Here is an 8658-nt window from a genome sequence, read left to right on the forward strand (position 1 = left end):
ACCAGTCAACTGGTTGTCTAGGGTTGTGGCATAGGCACTTCTGCTGCCAGCAGGCTGCTATTCCAGGCAGCTATTTTGCTAATGTCTAGAGTCAACCCTGGCTGTTAACTACAGAAGGAGAATTGATACATCACCTTGTTATGTGGGAAAATAAACAGATACTGGTGATGGTGCTGTAAAACCATTAGCAATATGAAACCACATTGTATCTACGTACAAGGAAGGTAAGACTTAAGACTACCTGCAGACTTTACTTCTTCCTGCAAGTATGTGCACTGCGTACTTTTTGTATGTGCTGTTGGCACATGCTGCTTATATTGTTTGCAAACTATCCTGTTCTCAGAGAGACCTACAAACCTTTCAGAGTTTTAGCAGTTTGAGGTTATATTTACTTAGCTGGCTGCAAATCGTCAGGGGTTGTGCAGATGCATCACTTAGGGCTGAAATTAAGGGCTGAAATTAAAAGTGAAATTAAAAATCCATCTGATTTACCATCATCTGGACAGACTTGTGCAGCTAATGTGGGAAAACTCTTCATGCATTGCCTGTCAGTGAAGAAGTCATTCCCATTCCCAGCAGCACCTCCGTAAGCAAATGGTTTGCAGCAGTTCATGGTTCTGTAATAAGAAAGGCTATTCAGGAATGCGTACAATCTACAGCGCTGGGTTATGCTGATCCCCTTTTACCCTATTTGCTATGATAATATGATTATCGCCATGTATGAAATATCACATTGCAGCTCTGGACAGGAGACTGCTGCAGTAAACAAGCTAGTGGGAGAACTCCAACAGCCCCATGTTCCAGGGGCTGCATGAAAAACCGCCTTGTGGGGAGGTTTCAAACCAGCAGCTGCACCACTGCTGCACTGCCTTCCCAAAGGGAATACGGGCCCAAAGATGTGGACTCCCTGCATTCCTGGATGACAGTTAATATTTTTAAAGATTTTTGGAACATATCATTAAAATACAAGCAGAATACATTTCATTTAAAACACCCGTTTTTCATCCCTCCATGCAAAGAACTGGCCCCATTTCCCTCACCCTTTTCCCCCACACCTAACTCCCTGGCTTTTGCAGTCACTATTCTGTAAAACTACAACACTGACTTCTTTTAAATGCAACATATGACTGGGAACATGTTTACCAGCAAGACAAACCAAGCAAGCTTTTTATGTCTCTAAAGCTAATAAAACACTGCTTGGAGCACAGCTTGTCTTGAGTTTCTGCACAAGCAGAGCTCACTCTGCAAGCCCAGCATGAGGAGATGGCTATTTTAATCATCCTGTAGTTGCTTAAGCATAGGTTCTCCTGTTGATTTAGAACAGTCTCAACCCAGAACACTAAGCCATAAATACATCTGGAGCTGAAGAAGAGTTAATATTCATCTCTCCAGTTTTATTTTAAAATATACTTTTAGATGTCTTGATGTGTAGCAGACATCAGTGAGTCACTCCAGACAGCTTTAAAGATATTTTGGAAAAAGCTGTAAAGTGAGTTTCTGGGTTTGTTTTTCTTTTTCTTTTTTCCCCCCTCCGCCCCAGTCACAAACAGACTTGGCTTAGTTATTTGGTTTTGTTTTGTAGTAGAAGGAGAACTAGAGTTGCATAAAAGTTAATGAGCACATAACATCCCTCAGCCACATAAACACTCCAAGAGAAACGAAAAGACTTCTGGTCTGATTCTAGCCAGCCATCCCGTGTTGATGAAGCTAGTGGAGTGGTGACAAAGGGCCTTTGCATTCATCCTCTGTGCAGCAGCATCAGCTGCAGTGAACCTCAATGCTCACAGCAAAGAGAACAATTGCACCAGTAGAAGGACGAAACACAGCAGTGAGGCCATTTTTCCAAACTTCCCCAGTTCATACTGCTTATGGGTCTGGCTGGCTGCAATGTGGAAGGGATGCAGCATCTACAGATATTTACAAAGGTGTAGAGACAGAAATTAAGCAGAAGGAAGTCAGTCACACAGTCAGAAACTGAAATCCAGCATGGGGACTCCTGGTACCCTGTCCAGATCACTCCCTTCTACCTTGCCAGCTTAGAACCTAGACAAGGCCAGAACTGACGATGTAAGTATCTAAATGCCTCTGTCTTCCCTATAGCAAGACTTTTGTCTGGCTACTCCTTCAGCGTCTCACATTTAAGCGCTTCAGCCAACACCATGACCGTGTGTGGTGAATGAAGCAGACAGAGCAGAGGCCAGCAACGAAAATGACCCTGTTATTCTGAGGAGTATTTCTGGCAGGATCCAGGAGTGCGAAGCAATGAGGAGAAAGCTGTATTCCATCTTTAGCAGAATGCCTCACTTTGCTGTACTCTGCTTCTTGACTTGTTTGCTTGAGCCTTTTTTTAACCACACTTTTGGGCTTTCCAGTGTGTGCAGACAGGACAAATACAGTGACTCACAAGTGGATACCTATTATTTAGTTGTTATATAAAGCCCACCTGAGAGCACCATGAATTCACATTTTAGGTTTGCTGGAAACTTTTGCAGGAAATTTGTTCTGGTCTGTTGCCACCTTGCAGGGATCCTTTCTCATCTCCCCACACACAAGCAAATCCTCAACATGTTTTTAAATGAGTACAGAGAAACCCTGTTAGTCACAGCAGTGACCACAGAAAAGGTTTTGCCTTTGAGATGATTTCATTATTTCATACAGCTTTACTAGGTAACCTTTCATAACATAGGATTCCATTAGTGGTTTTCATGTGGTGGCAGGGGTCACCATCCTGGCAGGTGACAAGGAAATTTGTTGGAGCCTATCTTAGATACCAATTCTTGTTGTGCATCATTCATATAGTCATCACTTCTCCTCCATTCCCCCGTTCAATGACTCAGGTCCTCAGCTCCACTCTAACGATGGGGAAAGATCTGAGTCCCTGATAAACTGGAACCTAGGACAGGCCGATAAATCAAAGATTGTAATGAAAAAAAGTGAGGGATCTTTCTCAAGAGGGGTAATGCCATTACTCGGATAAATGCAACAGACAAAGAGAGCTAACATTTAATGCTTCTCCTCTATTTGCCTTACAAACCCCATTCTAATATGCTTCAGAACACAATCACGGTCAAATATTCTCAACTTTATGCCCCATCATTATTGCTCAGTCAGTACCACAATACAGCATCTCAGAACAGGTAGTGCTCTGAGCCAAAGACAAAAACACGATGCCTCTGCTTTACAAAGGGCTCTGCAAATTCATGCATCTTCACACATCAGGCTGGAAAAGCGGAGAGGTACTGTTGAGTGAGCTGCCCTCCCTTCTGCCCCCAGCCATGAAGTAAAGACGAGTTGCAAAATGTAAAAAGAACATCTGTGCTTTTTTTCCAAAAAGGAAACTAAATGGTCATGCCCAGCACTCCACACAAAATTTTCGTATTATTTTCTGGAAATTCTGCAAAGAATCTGGTATCCTACTGAGGCGTGCTGGAGAGGGGGAAAGGGCAGCCTGGAGAATGCACTGATGCAGGAAATAGGAAGCAGGAAGGTGGGCACATGGCCTTGAGTTACCAACAGTTGGCATTGTAATGATTCTCTCAAGCTCATTAAAGGAGCTTCTTGTTGAATTACTGGCAGAGGAGCAGGGAAGCACTCTGCTGTTGTGCACAGTGCTGATTCCCTGGCCCATGTGTTCAAAGCCCAAGATCCTCACCAGGCTAGCTGCCCTATTAGGGATGGGCTGCATTTGGTTTTAGCTGACCAGTTCTGTCCTCAGTGTTCCCCATCTACATCTAGGCCTTCAGCAAATCTCGCATTTTCCTGTTTTCTTTGCCAAACCCTAAAAAGGCAAACATTGCAACATTGCAGGAATGTAGCACAATATTAAAACACAGATTCCAATAGTAATGACTGAGGCTTAATGGCCTGTCTGCAGAGCTCATTTTCCTCCTGCCAGCTCTCTCTATCCCTGCAGTTCACAGTTCCTAGAAGATTTAATGTATTTAGGAACCAACAGTGTATTCAAAAAGGAATACTTTGACTACAAAAGGCTAGAGAGGCCATTATAATTATTTCGCATTTTCAAGCAAAAAACAATCCCAAATACTGTTTACTGAAGATAGACAGCCAGCAGTTTTCTCCAGTCTGGGGGAAACTTTCCACAGCCCCACTGCAGGATGCTGCTGGTCCTTGGGAACAAGGCACCTAGGACCAGCGTCAGTCACTCCCCTGAATGGGCTCTGGGAATCCACTTGCATACGAGGTGATCCTCGTGTCCTAAAAGTTATATAGAATAAGCCATGCCCTTGCAGGGCACAGAGCAACCATGGCCAGTCCCTACACCAACAGTTCATTATAAAGCAGAGGATCTACCTCATCCCTGTGACCTCTGTTAAGTCATATTATCTATTAGCACCAAAGAAGTTAATGTTTAGCTTTGTATATATTCAGTTTGGTATTCATTGCATGTATTCCCCACATGCAACTAAGTAGATACTTGACAGGTCTTTTTCTCAGAAACCAAATGTAATGCCTTGAGATTAACTGGCAATATATTTGGACGTTTGACTCACATGCATGCCAAGATTAGAAATATTTCTAACTAATTATAGTTACAGCCACTGTAAATACAGCATTCAGTCTGCTTCATTTATGGGTGCTGCTTAACCTATTCTAAGCATCACAGTTTAGTCTACTGTTTAAACACAAGTTGAGTTTTCCCAACAGCTGGATCCTGAGGCCAAGCTGCTTTGCAGTCGTGTTTTACTGTAATAGGTTAAATTCAACCCAGCAATTCAAGAGAAATGAATCCGTCTGAAAATGTACTCTGAACAAACCAATGTATGCACTCAGAGGGAGTTTTAGTTCTGCGCCTGATGTGATCTTACATGCTCCTGTAAATCTGTTTGAGAGCTGACTTCAGGAAAGACAGGCTCTAAATCTGAGTACTAGTTTGAACAGAAAAAAAGGTTGGTGAAATTTATTTCAATTTGTGCCAGTGGCCACACACAGTAGCGTCTGGCCTGTTCATACAGGAAATCCTGGAGCACTGCTCTGCTCAGTCTGCCAGCTTCCAGCCCATTTGCTTCAGAACACGCAAGAACCCTTAAATTTTACTTCACTGGGCTATTCTGCCATAGCAGAAATTTCTTCCATAAGGGCATAATACCCATGAAGAAGGAGCTGCTCTTTTTAGCATACTTAAGCCTGAGCACTGCAGAAAGCAGCAGTATTAAGCTTGGCTGGTGGTCATAGCAGTCTCAGTGTACTACATTCAATAGAGCTCATGTATCTATCTCCTGAAGGACAGCTCATGTTCAGGTGTATCATGGAAAACAGCAAAAGAGTAAATTTTCAAACTAATTAGTATTCTGCTAATCTAAGTTACTCAAGAAGATGGTCTGCAGTGAGAGCACTTCAGACACCCTGAGGAATAGGAGAAACACATAGCTCTTGAACAGATGTAATAGAGGGCTGACTTGGTTATGGACTTGATTATGGCACTGCCCAGGTCTAATCATAAATGTCTCCACAAAAAGTGTGTTCTTCTCTCATTTTCCTTACCTAATGGTCATTTACCCTATCATTGTCTAATTCCTCCAGCACTATGCCCTGGGGAGCAATGTCCCGCCTTTTTTTCTGTTCCCAATTCTACACACAAAGATTGGGAGGAAAAATTGGTACAGAAGAATTTGACTGAAAATAACTGTGCTGCTAACAGTGCATCTTCTGCCCTTTGAAATATACCTCAATAGAGGGAATTACCTGTTTTAAAAGCAGTTCTGTTCGTACACTGTGAGACTGAGGTAGTGTTTAATACTTCGTTGTGTTTGTCATGTTGAGGTGCCGTAGAAGCCAAAGTTGCAGTGTAATTTGGGGAAAATCAGCCTGTACTGCAAACTCCTGGTTAGCTAGATCACAGCTGGATGGTGATAATATTTTGTTACCATTGCTACAGGGAACTCTCGTAGCATACGCCAGCCAAGCTCCACCACCTTCTCAGCTGAGAACAGCAGAACTGAAAGTTTTGTAACAAACTGCTCTAGAGAAAAACAAGGTAGAAAAATTGAGGAACAGAAATAATGGAGCTGCTAAGCAAATCTATATTTAGGCTAGATAGCACCCTGCACTTGATCCTGCTTTTCAAAAGGATTCATGATCCTTAACTGCATCAGGTGGGGAGTGCTGCCGGCTAACTGGGGCAGGGCCTCAAACGCTGGGGACTGTACACTCAATTTTTCTCCAGCAATGGGTCATGAGGCAACCTATCATTCATCCCTTGCATTCCTTTGCCCCAGCTTTAAAATGGGAAATCACATCTAGGAAGAAACAGGATGTGGAATCATCTTATATTACAGTACAATTGCACTTCTGCAATTGTACTGCAGTTCTGTTCAACAGGGAATCTCATAGCAATACTGAGTCTCCTCTAAAGACCACGGTCCTGCTGGATGTTGTGTTTTGGTTTTTTCTCCATTATCCACATCATCCTTCATCCTCCCTGTTCTTAGCTCTACTTATTGCACACTGCATTGTAAACATGTATTTTAATATGGCAAACATTCACATTCATGGAAGATGTTTTTCAGCATAATGAGTTGCCTTAAACTTGTCCTATGGACTTTCCATCACATTAATCTACGTTACTACCGCTTTGACAAACACCACTAAAGTTAGGAGACAGTGCAAGTTAAAGATTGATAAACTCATACCACAAGATTTCAACCTGACCTTTCACACTGGAGATCCAAATCTCCTACTTCTCATGAGCCCCACCAATCTATGAAAACCCTGTTCTGTCTCTGCCTTGGACTGATGCTGAGATGAAAACCAACTGCTAGCAACCTAAAATTTCTTAAAGATAGAATAAAACGGCAAGCCCTGTGTGGTTTGGGCAGAATACAGGCAGGTAACTGTGTCAGGGTGCTTTTTTCTTAATTTTTTTTTCTGTGGCTTGTATTTTGCAAGCAAAGAGCTTTCTGTCCAGCTAGCCTTGAAAGCACAAGCACTGCCTGAAATTCCTCCTGAGGATGTGAAGCCAAACTATAGCAGAAACTGGGGAAGGAGAGGTGTAGATTGTGAAAATGCAAAAAAGAGCTGAGAGAGATTCTAAGAATCAGAGCATACTTCAGCATGGTGAACTTGTCAAGAACACTGGCAGAAAAGAGGAAGGAAGGAGATAAGAAAACACAGTTTGGCAGATAGCTCAGTCCACATCCTCCTACACAACAGGGTCTTTTTGTAGAGGAGGTAATTTTCAACTGTAATTGATACCAGCCTTAGCAGCTTGTCAGACAGGTTGCCAGTTATGTGAAGGCTGATGACAAAACGATTTCTTCTACAGAAATTGACAAAATTATATTTCCAAACTTCCAGCAGGTTAGGGAATGGAGCAACAACTGTGTGCTGATAGCGCACATGCTTCGGCACACTCAGCATGCCCCTCTGTACAAACATGGTGGACAGTGTCCCTCTTTTTTTGGACAACGGCACTTAAAAAGCCATGTTAAAAATGTTTTCACTATAGCTCACGCCCTCTCCCTCTAGATTACATCTGGTTGAACCAGAGCAAGCAGAATTACAATCTAGGTTTACAAAATATTAAGGACAAGTATGAGAGAGGAACTGTACTTAATGACGGCTGCTTTCTAAAAGGCTACAAGACATTAATCAGTTGCTGCTGTGCTCTGCAGCGTGCCTCTGCCTATCTTGGGAGGATACGGCTACAGATGAACAGCAGCAATAGGCCAAAATCATGCTCTACAGCAGGTCCCTACCTGGGATCTAGACAGAAGTGAGCCATGCTCCAGTCAACTCTCCTTTCCCTTTATCAGCCTCATAAATGACAGTAGGAAAAAATAAGCAAGTCTAATAACACTGAGCAATTAAACAGCAGTTAATAAATAAAGATGCTGAAAATAAAGTTTGACCAATCAAAACTAACACATGCTACAAAGCTGTTACTGAGATGTAGTAAGCAGTTATAAATAACAACGTACTCAACTGAAACCAATAGCCTCTCCAATCCCACCTTCTGCTCCTCAGCTATCCATGGTGCACTCAGTTTAATAGGTTATTCCTCAATCACCTTCAGAAGAGGACATTGACTTATACCCTGTGCTCCCCTTTACCCTTCTCCATACACGTCCTGAACATAACATTAGACTCTGGGGCTGTTTCTTCATGAATTTTCACTCTTCCCTGCTTCATGTGTTCTCCTGGTTCCAAGAGCTTTCAGCTTAAAAAAAAACCCCTTCCTGACAAGTTGGACGGTTTTTGTGGCAAGTGTCCGTGGTCACTCTGAGTTACTAACAGTCGTACACACAGCCTCACTTCTCTTCCCCTCCCTCCAGTCGTCACAGTGGCCCATTATGCTAAATCACTCTGATCCAAAAATGGGAGTTGAGGGAGACACTCTGCAATAGGCTAGAAATACTCTACTGTGGTATGGCCCATAAGAGGACAGCTTTTTTAAGCATTTGTGTCTCTGCTAAATAATTTCTGAAGTTCCACATTTAAATTCCCTCTCTAAGTGCTGGAGTCTGCCCTGTGAGTAGCTCACTAAAACTGAGGTAATGAAGGCTATGATCAGTTTTCTGAGGGTACTGTGACCTAGAGGCAGGTCTGATTACATCATTTGTTTTGGGTTGAGCCTCAGGAGCTTTATAAAAAGCAGTCCTAAAAGGAAAGAGAGAGACAAGGGGAGAGAAGGGCAATAAC

At 42.7% G+C, this 8658-nt stretch overlaps 1 protein-coding gene across 1 annotated transcript in view; it reads right to left on the reverse strand.

The window, feature by feature from the left end:
• The window catches only part of USP3 (ubiquitin specific peptidase 3), a 90127-nt gene that overhangs the window by 55696 nt on the left and 25773 nt on the right, over window positions 1-8658 (reverse strand). The window lies entirely within an intron of this gene.

This window comes from Nyctibius grandis, chromosome 11 (genome assembly GCF_013368605.1).
Source record: "Nyctibius grandis isolate bNycGra1 chromosome 11, bNycGra1.pri, whole genome shotgun sequence".
In the NCBI taxonomy this organism is placed as follows: domain Eukaryota; kingdom Metazoa; phylum Chordata; class Aves; order Nyctibiiformes; family Nyctibiidae; genus Nyctibius; species Nyctibius grandis.